We start from the raw sequence: 11,225 nt of genomic DNA, 5'->3' as shown, positions 1-11,225 counted from the left end.
TTGAAGCTTCCCAGGGCTCCTGTGACTCTCTATTTCTTGCTTAGATGTCCTCCTCCTTTGACTGCTTCCCGATGAACATGGGTAGGTGATTAGTGGGGAATTGCTCGTCTACCCCTTATCAGTTATCAGTGTCCATGTCTGCAGGGGTGGGGGACGCTTCCTTTTTTTTTTACCTTTTTTATAAATGGCACTCTTTTAAAGATAAAATAAAAAGTGAGAGGAAATTGGTCATGAAAACCGACACCCCGGCTGAAGAAACTGATACTGGCACTGAGGCAATTGAGAGGCTGCCACAAATTAGCCACCTGTGCTCATTGGGAAGCAATAACACAGTTGTTATTAACACCATTGAGGCTTATTGGAGAGTTAAAATTACAGAAGGCTCTTGGTCATGAGGGAATGGCAGTACTGGATGATATGCTGCCTTAGATACCATTGTGGAGCCTTTATTTTAATTATGCTTCCATCTCATGATAGAAAATAAATCCCTTGACTGTGCTAAAGGGAAGCAAGCAGTATTACTGGGGGTCAATATGGTTCTGGGGTAATGCAGACTGACAAAATGCTTTCATGCTAGCATTGCAGCCTTCCTGAGCGGAACCTCTATGCTTTGCACTGCCTCCTTGGGCATGCAAGTATATACTCTCTCCCTTTCTTTTACATAGTTGGTGCTCAGCTGTATCCAATTGCAAGTTGCAAGCGACTGTTCACTATATAGTCCTGCAAGCAGAAGAGGCAGGCTTTTATAGCTTATTCCAAAATCGTTCAAAGAGGCTGTGCTCAAAATAAGATGCATATAGGTTGGCTTTGTGAAGGAAGTGGGCGAGGGGAGAGTTAGATCCTCTGCCCTGCACTTCTAGACACTGGAGCATTTGCCTGTGCATTTGCACACACACACAGCTGCAAAAGAAAGGGTGCAATCCAAATTCTGTTCAACCTCTTGTTACCTGGACTGCATGAAATTGCAGGAGGTGAGAGATCCCCACCCATTTCCTAACAGATAATAGGAGGCAGGCCTATCCTGCTGGCTTCTTTAGCGTTGTGACCTTGAGGGAACTTGTTAAGGTAGCTTGATGCTGGCATTAAAAATTGCCTTTGGATCTGTAATCCTGAAGTGGGTGTATTGCTTTGTGATCTAAAGTGTGCCCATCTCCACAGTGGAAGGCCAGTGTAGAGTGCAGGGAAGGACATGCCATGTAGATGGTACCAGTGTTACCTAAACATGGACCTCTTTGCTTCTTGCAATTCCATGGGCAGCATATGATATCAGAGGTCTGCCTTCCATTTCTTTCTCCTGACCACATTCTTAAGCTATGTGTTAGGCCACTAGTCTTTGTAACATCTGTGCAGTTGGAAATGTGTAGAGTGAATGACTGATCAGCTTCTGAAAAGTGTTTAGAATAACATCTCCCATCCTCCCAGGTAGTTGGTCATGCTGGCTAGGGTTGATGGGAGCTGAGTTCAGCGACATCTGGAGGGCCACATGTTCCCTGCCCCTGGTTTAGAGAATCTCACCACTACAGTAATTTCTAACTCTTGCAGACCTGCAGGATGACTTGCTGGACCCATCTCTCTAGGAGTGGAGTCTTGTTCCTGGAACTGCCCTATGTGCCTTCCAGATACTGTCACTTGTAACCTTTCCCACCTGCAAAGACTTCTTTGCCATCCTGCTGCTGTTTCCCCCTTGCAATTCACTCTGCATTTTATCCAAAACTTTGGGACAAACTGATGGATTTAGTGAATAGGTTTTGGGTACTGCTTATTACAAGTCAGGCAAACAGTAGAATACCATAGCTGCTTATGAAAGAGGGTCAGACCAGTGTCTTTTCCTCTGCATTTTGGTTCCCCTGCTTGAAAAGCCTCAGTCCCTTGTGTCCAACAGCTGCTCTCTTGAGGCCATGAGACTGGTGCTTCAGATCTTCCATCTGCTTGTTTGGCTACTGTATCTCATAATAGTCTGGAAGTTCTGAGCTGCGTTAGGGAGGTGAGATGAGGTAAGACATCCACTGCCAAAGTGCCACCCAGTGAAAAGCTTGACTTAGGAACTGAGCTGTGGCGGGGGGGGAGCATCTACCTCAGGCTCCCACGTTCCAAAGCAGGTGTTGCCCCAGCTAACTGCTGCTCTGAAGATGAATTGCTTCTGCCCTTCAGCTGCTATCTGGAAGCACCGCTCCTTGCTCCTGGGTGCCATCTTACTACTTTTGCTGCTGCTGCTCAGACAGCTGGGCAAACAGTGAGTATTGACTGGGGGAGAAGCTTTGCAGAGAGAACCTTGTCTTAGTACCAGGGTGATCCCAACTTTATAAGGCCACTACTCAACTTGATTTCAGAAAGCCGGGTGCATAGCCAATGTAAGAGAGAGGTGTCTTTGAGCAGGTGCAGAGAGCCAGCCTCTCTCTAGAATAACTGCAGGCAATGCCCTTGAATCTGGGCCCAGAGGGAAGAGTTACCAGCCTACAAGGAACATCTTCCATCTTGGGTTAGAAATTAAGACCTAGATAGAACTTGGTTTCTGTATTGAGGTCTCACCCTTTGTAGCTGGCCACTTTGCAAAGCTGCCTTTCAGTTTTGGGTTTGTTGGTTTAATTTTTTATATGCTGGCTTAGTTACAGGCTTGCTGTGCAGGATCTGGTACTCTGTACCTTTTCATTCTTTTTAAGTGTCCAGATAGTCTATTTCTGGTGCATGTGGAAAGCAGAGGGTTGTTGGGCCCATAGGGACGTAAAATGCTCTTCTTAGGGGGCATAGCCAAGGTATCCAGTATTTCTATGCTATCCTTCACTCACATCTTCCTTGAGCAATATTGTTCCTATTCAAAAAGTCCCAAAATAGTGAAAGAAAGGTGTGGCTGGCAGCTACCATAATGAGTGTGACAAGTCTTGTGCTGTCTGTGCTGCTTTCTCTGTGCCTGGATAGAACCACATGAGGCAATATTGGAAGTTCAGGGATCACAGGTAGCTTCCCCTCTGAGCCCCTATTATTATTATCTTTATTTATACCCTGCCCTTTTTCCAGACTGGAACTCAAGGCAGCTTCCAGATAAAAGTAAATACATTCTTTAGAGACATTGTTTTGTTCATTCCCCATACCTCAGAAGTTACTAGAAAACTATTTGGGGTTGTGTGTATTTAGCTCCATATCTATCCCTGGACTTAAAATTTCTGCCTACGGAGGAGAACAGTAAAAGCTTGCTGCCAGGAGCAATTTCTTCATGTAAAGTTACTTCCTGATTTGCCCAGCTTGTAGCCACCTAGTAGATCAGTGGTGGGAAACAGGTGGTCTTCAAGGTATTGTTGGACTCTAACTGCCATTGGCCCCAGCCAGCATGGCCAAGGGGCAGGGATGCTGGGAGTTGTCCAGCAATATTTGGAAGGCCCACAGGCTTCCCATACCCACGTAACCCTTCTGCCTTAGTTTTCCTTAACCAAGAAGTTAGATTTGTTATTTAACATATACAAACGATATAAAGGTGCCATTAAAGAGCAAAGTGTTTCCAGCTTACTATGTGCTCTCTATGACATAAGTGATAGGTGTGTTTAGTCATACGGGATCCAACAAAATGGAGCAATTAGAAATAAAATTGCCCCTGACTGACGGCCCCTTATAAGAGAACAGATATGGCTGTTGTGGGAAAACCTGTCTTCACCTGAAACCAACAGGACAAAGTGATCTAGGAAGGCAGCATGAGAGTGAAGGGCCCTTGAGAGGTCTCAGGTGAGTTACCTATCAAAGGACAAAATTAAAGCTCCTCCCTATTTGAACATGCTAATTGCTGCCGCAACTCTGGCCAGCACCACTATTTGCAGGCAGGCAGAGAAATGGAGGCAGGAGAGAGAGAAATCCACCTGCCAGGAAATTAAAGCCCAATACATATATAATAAAGTTAAACATGTGGTTCATGCAAGCCCATAGGCAAAATCTAAATAGGAGCAAACTTGGGGGCTGGGCCTGAGGCAGGCAAGTGCAAATGGGGAGAGAAAAGAAAAAAGTTAATGCAAAGGGAGGAGGGCAAAGTTAGGGGGAGGAAAGACGCGCTAAGCTGTGGGGGGGCGGTTTGGTGGGTCAAAAGAAGGCAGCAAATAGGAAGAGGCGGGGCATGGGAAAGAGTGAAGAGGAACCGCCCCTTGGGATGAGGGGGCAGAGGGGGGGTGGAGTAAAGTGGGCTGTATGTCTGGTCTAGGCATTTTCTTCTCTCTCCCTCCCTCCTCCGAATGACCTGTGGTAGCAACGGCAACGAGATCCCAAAACAAACGCACGTGGTCTCACTCCTTTCCTTCCCCTTACTCCTCCGCCTGTCCCCTTACACTCAAAGGAGGGGGGAAAGGAGCAGAGGGCGAGCCCGAGGGTGGGACCCTCTTCAGCCACGGCAGCTTCTGTCTCGCTCTTTCTGAGGCTCCCCTCCTTCCGTCTCCCTTACACACCCCCGTCATCACCCCCTGCAGCTTGTTCTGGTAACAGCCTGTGTGGGGTTTCAGGAAAATGCACGGGGAGAGGGAAGTGTGCTGCTGCGGCGGCGGCGTGCCTCTTGTGCATTGCTGGAGTCTGGTGCGAAGGGATTGTGAGGAGGCCAACGCCCCCCCCCCCGCTCCTACTCACACCTTTGCCACGGAGTACATGTTCCTGCCATGCCTGCATTCTCTTGGTGGTGCAGCTGCCACCGCCAGTTCACGCAGCGTGCAAAGGCCGGGGCTACCCTTCTCCACAGGGGGTTAAGGAGCTGGGACCCAGGAAGAGCAATCACCAGCTGCTGACCGGGGGTCAAGTGAGGAGCCGGGAATGAAGCTTGCTTGCACCTGCTCAGTTTTTCAGTTGGCTTGAAGCCTTTTGAAATAATAATAATTTAAAAAGTTCTCTTGATTGTTGACCCACCCAGAGATGACTTCTCAACCCCACAGGTTGGGGACCACTGAACTAGTGCACTAGTGCATTAGCTAGCTGGCTATTCTGAAACACATATGTGTGGGTTTGCACCACCATCTACATCATGTGTAGAGGAGGGCTTCCAAACTCTTTGTTGCTTGCATTCACCACTTTGAACCCATGAGAAGGCCCCATACATCACTAATCTCTTAGTATAGGAAAAGTGATACCAATCTCAGTGTGGGAGTAAATATCCATTGGTGATCCCTTAAGTAATTTACACTAAAGTTGATGATGCCAGGCACACTCAGAAATATCACCATTGGCCTGAAAGCAGAGGTCTGTGCCTGAACTTTGACTGGGTGGGCAAAAGAGAAGGGCCTATGGTCTGGCTGGCAGTATTAACTGGGCTATCTTAAAGCTAGAAAGAAGATTCACTAATAGGCAAAAAAACTTGCGGTTTAAGAATGCACCTATTGCCAACAGGTATTTCAAAAAGCAGGGAAATTGGGCAGCTATAGTGAATGCACCAGCAGAGCAGGAGACCTGACCTCTCTGAGATATTGGACTGCCCTACAAATTTGTCAAAATGCAAACACAATTTGGGTTGGTCTTTCACAGTCCCATCCACTTCCTGTGTAGCTTGGAAGAATTTGGTAACGTGTGCCTCTGAGTATGATTTAAACTAAACTGTCCCTGGCCACACCCACACTAGACCTTTATTTCACTTTAGACAGTCATGGCTTCTCCCAAAGAATCCTGGGAAGTGTAGTTAGTGAAGGGTGCTGAGAGTTGCTAGGAGATGCCCTATTCCCCTCACAGAGCTACAATCCACAGAAGAGGGACTGACTTTGGCCACTAGATGGTTGACGTTCGACCTGTCCTAGATGGGGTTACACTCCCCCTAAAGGAACAGGTACGTAGTTTGGGGGTCTTATTAGATCCGCTCCTGTCACTTGAGGCTCAGGTAGCCTCGGTGGCACGGAATGCATTCTACCAGCTCCGGCTGGTAGCCCAACTACGACCCTATCTGAGCAAGGAGCATCTTGCCTCAGTTATCCATGCTATGGTAACCTCTAGATTGGACTACTGTAATGCACTCTACGTGGGGCTACCTATGAAGACGGTTCGGAAACTTCAGCTAGTGCAAAATGCTGCGGCCAGAGTTCTCACTGGGACAAAGAAATTTGACCATATAACACCTGTCCTGGCGCAGCTGCACTGGCTACCAATATGTTTCCGGGCCAGATTCAAAGTGTTGGTTCTTACCTATAAAGCCCTAAACGGCATCGGACCGCAATACCTGATGGAGCGCCTCTCTCGCTATGTACCTACCCGTTCACTACGCTCGACGTCGAAGGCCCTTCTCCGGGTCCCAACCCATAAAGAGGCCCGGAGATCAACAACTAGATCTAGGGCCTTCTCGGTGGTGGCCCCCGAACTATGGAATGCCCTCCCAGACGAGATACACCTGGCACCTTCTCTGTTATCTTTTCGGCGCCAGGTAAAAACTTACCTTTTCGCCCAGGCTTTTTAAATTTTGTAAATTTTTAAATATTTTAATTTAACATTCTAAACTTAATATGATCTTAATTTATAAATCTCAATGGCAATTTTATTAATGTTTTATAATTGTACTATATATATATATATTTTTCCACACTTGCTCATATTTTAATTGTGATTTTATTTGTTGTACACCGCCCTGAGAGCTTTCTGCTATAGGGCGGTCTAGAAATTTAAAAAATAAAATAAATAAATAAATAGAGCTCTCTCAGGGGAATAAGAGTCTTCTAACAACTCTCAGCACCCTTCACAAACTACACTTTCCAGGATTCTTTGAGAGAAGCTATGATGGTTTAAAATAGAGCAAATATCAGGCATGGGTGTGGCCACCAGATTAGCCAAGCGAAACAGCTGTGGGTCTGGCTTTTAGAATACTGACAGTTGGTTCTTACTGACCATGCCAGACGTTATAATAGACTTCAATGCTAAATTTCTTAAATTAATTAAGAATCAGCCAGGCATTTTTTAAACGTTTAAACTGCAGAAGAGTATGGGGCAAGGTCAGTAACAGGATTACAGGTACTCTTTGAACATGGCTGAATTTTAATAAATTTCAACAGGTTATGAGAACAAAAAAATCCAAAATGTCTGGGTTTTTTTCTCTCTGTTTTGTGTATCACCATGAAAATGTAGAGGGTTGTTAAGCAAGCCTTTCTGAGTTAAGGACTATAAGTTTTGCAAGGGTTTGTTTTGAAATGAGCTCATGGGAAGCATCAGAATGGTATGGGGGGTATTTTCAATTTAACATTGTGGAATGCAAAGAATCCATGCTGACTATAGTATATTCTTGTGGCTGTATAATATTTGCTTATTCTGCTAGCAGCAACTTATGTGTACCTTTCTGACCGCAAGAGGGAAGTATGGGCAACTGATGTTATTGTTGCTAGAAAAATATTGTATTCTAGTTTATCAAAAGTTTAATTTATATTTTCTATTAAAAGGGAAACACGAGGTGGGAAGAGGGATTTGACTCTGGAGTAGAACTTGTAAAGTGAGTAGATATGTTAGGTATGTGTGAGCCAGCCATTACTCTGTACAGAATTTATATTTTCCTATATCATGCTGGAATAGATAATCTAGTAAAATGTGCTAACAGAAGCTCTGTAGTTGATTATAGATTTTGAACACTTTGATAGGCTAAAAACCTTTAAATTATCTGCCTCTCAGTGGGAAGCCCTGGATGGAAAGGCTACAACCTGCTTCAAGTTTTATATGTGGAAAAAGACAAACCAAAAGTGTGTGTGGTGAACTTTTTTTTTTTTTTTGCATACTGCTTTTTTCTCAACAAATAAAAAGTGACTGACTGCATTTGTTGTTTTACTATTTGCATGTTTTGGGTGTCAGAATAGAAATGAAGCAGAACAGGATCTTTCCCAATAAGATATTACAAAGTTGTAATTGCGTGGGGGGGTGGGGAATCAAAGGCCCATGATGCATACTAGGGATTAGTTTGTGAACTTTTAGCACAGCCTCTTACTCAGGCATTTCCCACAAACTAGCAGATCTTTCACACATGATGTTAATTGTCTAGAAGCCTAAACTATTTTCTCTCTAACCCCATCATGACCCTGGCATCTCTAATATGTATAAAAATGCACTTGGACATTCAGGCATCACTGATTAAGCTGGTATGAAATTGTCCCTTAGTAAGTGTGCTTTGCTGCCTCACAAGCAGCCTCCCAGGCACTGATCCGATGTATATCTTTGAAGTGATTACACAAATGATTACAAAGTATTCTCCACAATAAGTTCCACCACCCCAAGCTGTGCAAAGTAACTGCTTTTGTGGCCTCTTGCAGAGAAGTACGGTGGATCAGCCCTGGGGATGAGCTATTGAGCCTGCAAAGGAAGAGCACTCCCACCGGCTTGGCATGAGCTAGGAAATATGCCCTTGGAAGAGTAGGGAGGCCTCAATGTTGTCTTTCTGAAGACCCACAAAACAGGCAGTAGTACAGTGCAAAACATCCTCTTCCGGGCTGGTGAGCGGCGCAACCTGAGTGTGGTCTTCCCACTCTACTCCTACCAGTTTGCTTACCCAGCTTGCTTATCCAGGGTCTTTGTGGAGGCGCTCCCAGCTGCGGCTGCTCATTTCAACCTGCTCTGTAGCCACAGAGGCTGGCTGTTGGAGAAATACGGGCCACCATGCCCTCACACAGCATCTTCATCACCATTTTGCATCACCCAGTGCAGACTTTTCAATCTGTCTTCCACTACTACCACAACGTGGTGGCTGGTTTCAGGCACTGGCCAACCACTCCAGGCCGCTGCTTTCCTCGAAGGGTCAACTCAGTGCTATGATGCTAAGGATGTAGGCAGTGGGCTGGCCAAAAACCCCGTGGTGTTTGATCTGGCCCTGAATGCAAGCCACGAAGCCCCTGAGCAGCCAATGGGTCAGGGAGCTGGAAGGGCTTAATCAGACTTTTCAGCTGGTGGTGATTGCAGAGTATTTTGATGAGTCACTGCTCCTGGCATGGGATCGGTTAGGGCTAGACATGGAAGAACTGGTGTATGTCAGGCTAAATGTCCATCACAAAGATGGGGAGGTTCTGCCTAAGGGGCTGGCGCAGCATAAGGTTGAACATTATGGCTACAGGCGCATGAAGAGTTAGATGCTGTCTGAGCTCTGCTGAGGGAGACTGGGGCCAGATGCCTGGCAGGGAAGCCTGTGGGATCGGAGGAAATGGCTGATGAGCTACAACCTTGGCAGACAGGTAGTACCACCATTCTGGGCTACATCCTCAAGGAGAACCTTACTTATGCTCAGTACAGTGGCTGCTTTCAGATGGTCTTACTGGAACTGCAGTACCATGCTTACCTTTATTACAGACAACAGGGAAAGGACATAGTGGCATTCCTGGCTATTACATTGGGGGATCATTTGTTTATTTATTTATTACATTTATATACCGCCCCATAGCCAAAGCTCTCTAGGCGGTTTACGTGAGCTCAATCCTGCTCTCTTCTAGACACCTCCACCACTTGTGCTCAGCCAACTTACCCATTTATTTGTTGGCAAAAGAATGTGAAAGATTATCCCAAATAAAACCAATTAACATACTCCATTTCAGTCTAGGGCCCTGCCAGCATTTGGGATGAAAACTGCTTCGGTTACCGTTTGACAGCATACCCTGAATGAAAGACAAGGAAAGCATCATTGTTTGTTCTAGTTTCGAGTCATGTTTGCTACTATCAAGCATGGTATCCTTCCACCCCCATCCCTGCTGTGGGGGAAGGTTTCATGCAGAAGGTAGCGTCCCGTAGGAATTGTCCTGTTAAGTTTCTATCCCTACTTGAAGCTAGTGGTAGAAATCCCTTGCTACATGCAAAGCAGCAGTTTGTATGGAAATAAAATTCTTGAACTACCAGTCACCTTTCTTCTGTGTATGTGGATGTGGCCAATTTTCTAGCTCCCATATGTGGAGTGAGATTTGTGAAAATGCAGAGGCTAAGCTCTTTCTTACATTTATGGTGGGATTGTAATAAAGTGCGACAATTCTGGAGTGATTTTTCAAATTGCTAGTAAAGTTCTTAAAGCTACAACTATCCCAGATACGGCCTTGCCACTTCTTTTCTTTAAAGGGGGTTCCATTGTTCCTAAAACTCAGATGTCTCTCCTGTCCAGATTCCTACTTGCAGTAAGGCTTGAAATTGCCAAAAATTAGCAATGGTCAGAACATTTATCAATAAAAAAATGGTTTACCAGACTTTGGCAACTTGCACTAGATGAAAAATTAAGCTGGGGGGGGGGAAGACATCCTCCAATAAATTTACTCCAGTGTATCCCTTTTTTTAAATCCCATTTTATGTTAAGCTATCTAAGATGGGGCAGAAGCGAGGCCACCCTCATCATTAACTTCCTTTTGGTGGGATGTGTACCCTGCTTTTTAATTCTATTATTCTGCTTTCTGGTATTCTTTCTATTTTACATATAAAGCTTTTGCTGCTGAATGTACTCTTTTTGTATTTTATATAGAATGACATGTTTATTGTACTTTAATTGTTGTTTTACTTGTTTGTTGTTACATTTACTAGAAATCTCAATAAAACACTATTCACAATATATATGTATAAATAGGCAGAAGTTAAATGCTTAATAAAATAAAGACTTGTTAAAAATAAAGAAAATGCCGAGGCTAAATTTGCTGTAGGTTCAGGAACAAAATACAGTACCTGGTTAGTGTTGTTTTCAGTCAGTAGAAGTTTGCAGTGATGTAGCAAATGTCAAGAGTTAACACACCATTCCCATTTTATAAATCATATCTACAATGGGGGGCTGATGTATGGGTGGGGGAAGGGACTGAAGTTGCTTAAGGGTAATTAGCAAATTCATGGTTGAGATTAAGTTAGACCCCACATCCTTCCACTCACTCTTACAACATCCCCCATACTAGAAACAATGTAACTCTTATAAGGGGGGGATAGTGTCCCTCCAGACATTGTTGGACTCCCCCCCACATGCTGCCTAGAGTAAGAGGGAGTCGGGAGTCCAACAACAGCTGTACAAATTGTATTTAAAGCAGCATATGAGGCACACTGACATAGCCATCTGCCATCTCTAGCTAAGAACGCTTTAACTTAGATTCTCTAGTAAGCACTAGGAAAGGTTATCTTGTTCATCAACACAGGTTAACTAGAAAAATCTGAAGCTCTAAGGCAGGGGTGGGGAACCTGTGGCCCTTCAGAGGTTGCTGAATAATAACTCCCATCAAGCAATGGCCAGGAATGATGGCACTTGTAGTTAGCAACCTCTGGAAGGCCAAAGGTTCCCCATACTTGTTCCAACATTTAAGAAGAGAATA

General features: G+C 44.8%; 1 pseudogene; it reads left to right on the top strand.

Moving 5' to 3' along the window:
- Nucleotides 1-862: 862 nt before the first annotated feature.
- LOC133376999 (galactosylceramide sulfotransferase-like) overlaps nucleotides 863-11,225 on the top strand; it is an 11,334-nt pseudogene continuing 971 nt past the window's right edge.

The sequence above is a fragment of the Rhineura floridana genome, chromosome 1 (assembly GCF_030035675.1).
Source record: "Rhineura floridana isolate rRhiFlo1 chromosome 1, rRhiFlo1.hap2, whole genome shotgun sequence".
NCBI lineage: Eukaryota > Metazoa > Chordata > Lepidosauria > Squamata > Rhineuridae > Rhineura > Rhineura floridana.
The sequence above is the reverse complement of the archived record's forward strand: the minus strand, read 5'-3'. Positions and strand labels throughout refer to the sequence as shown.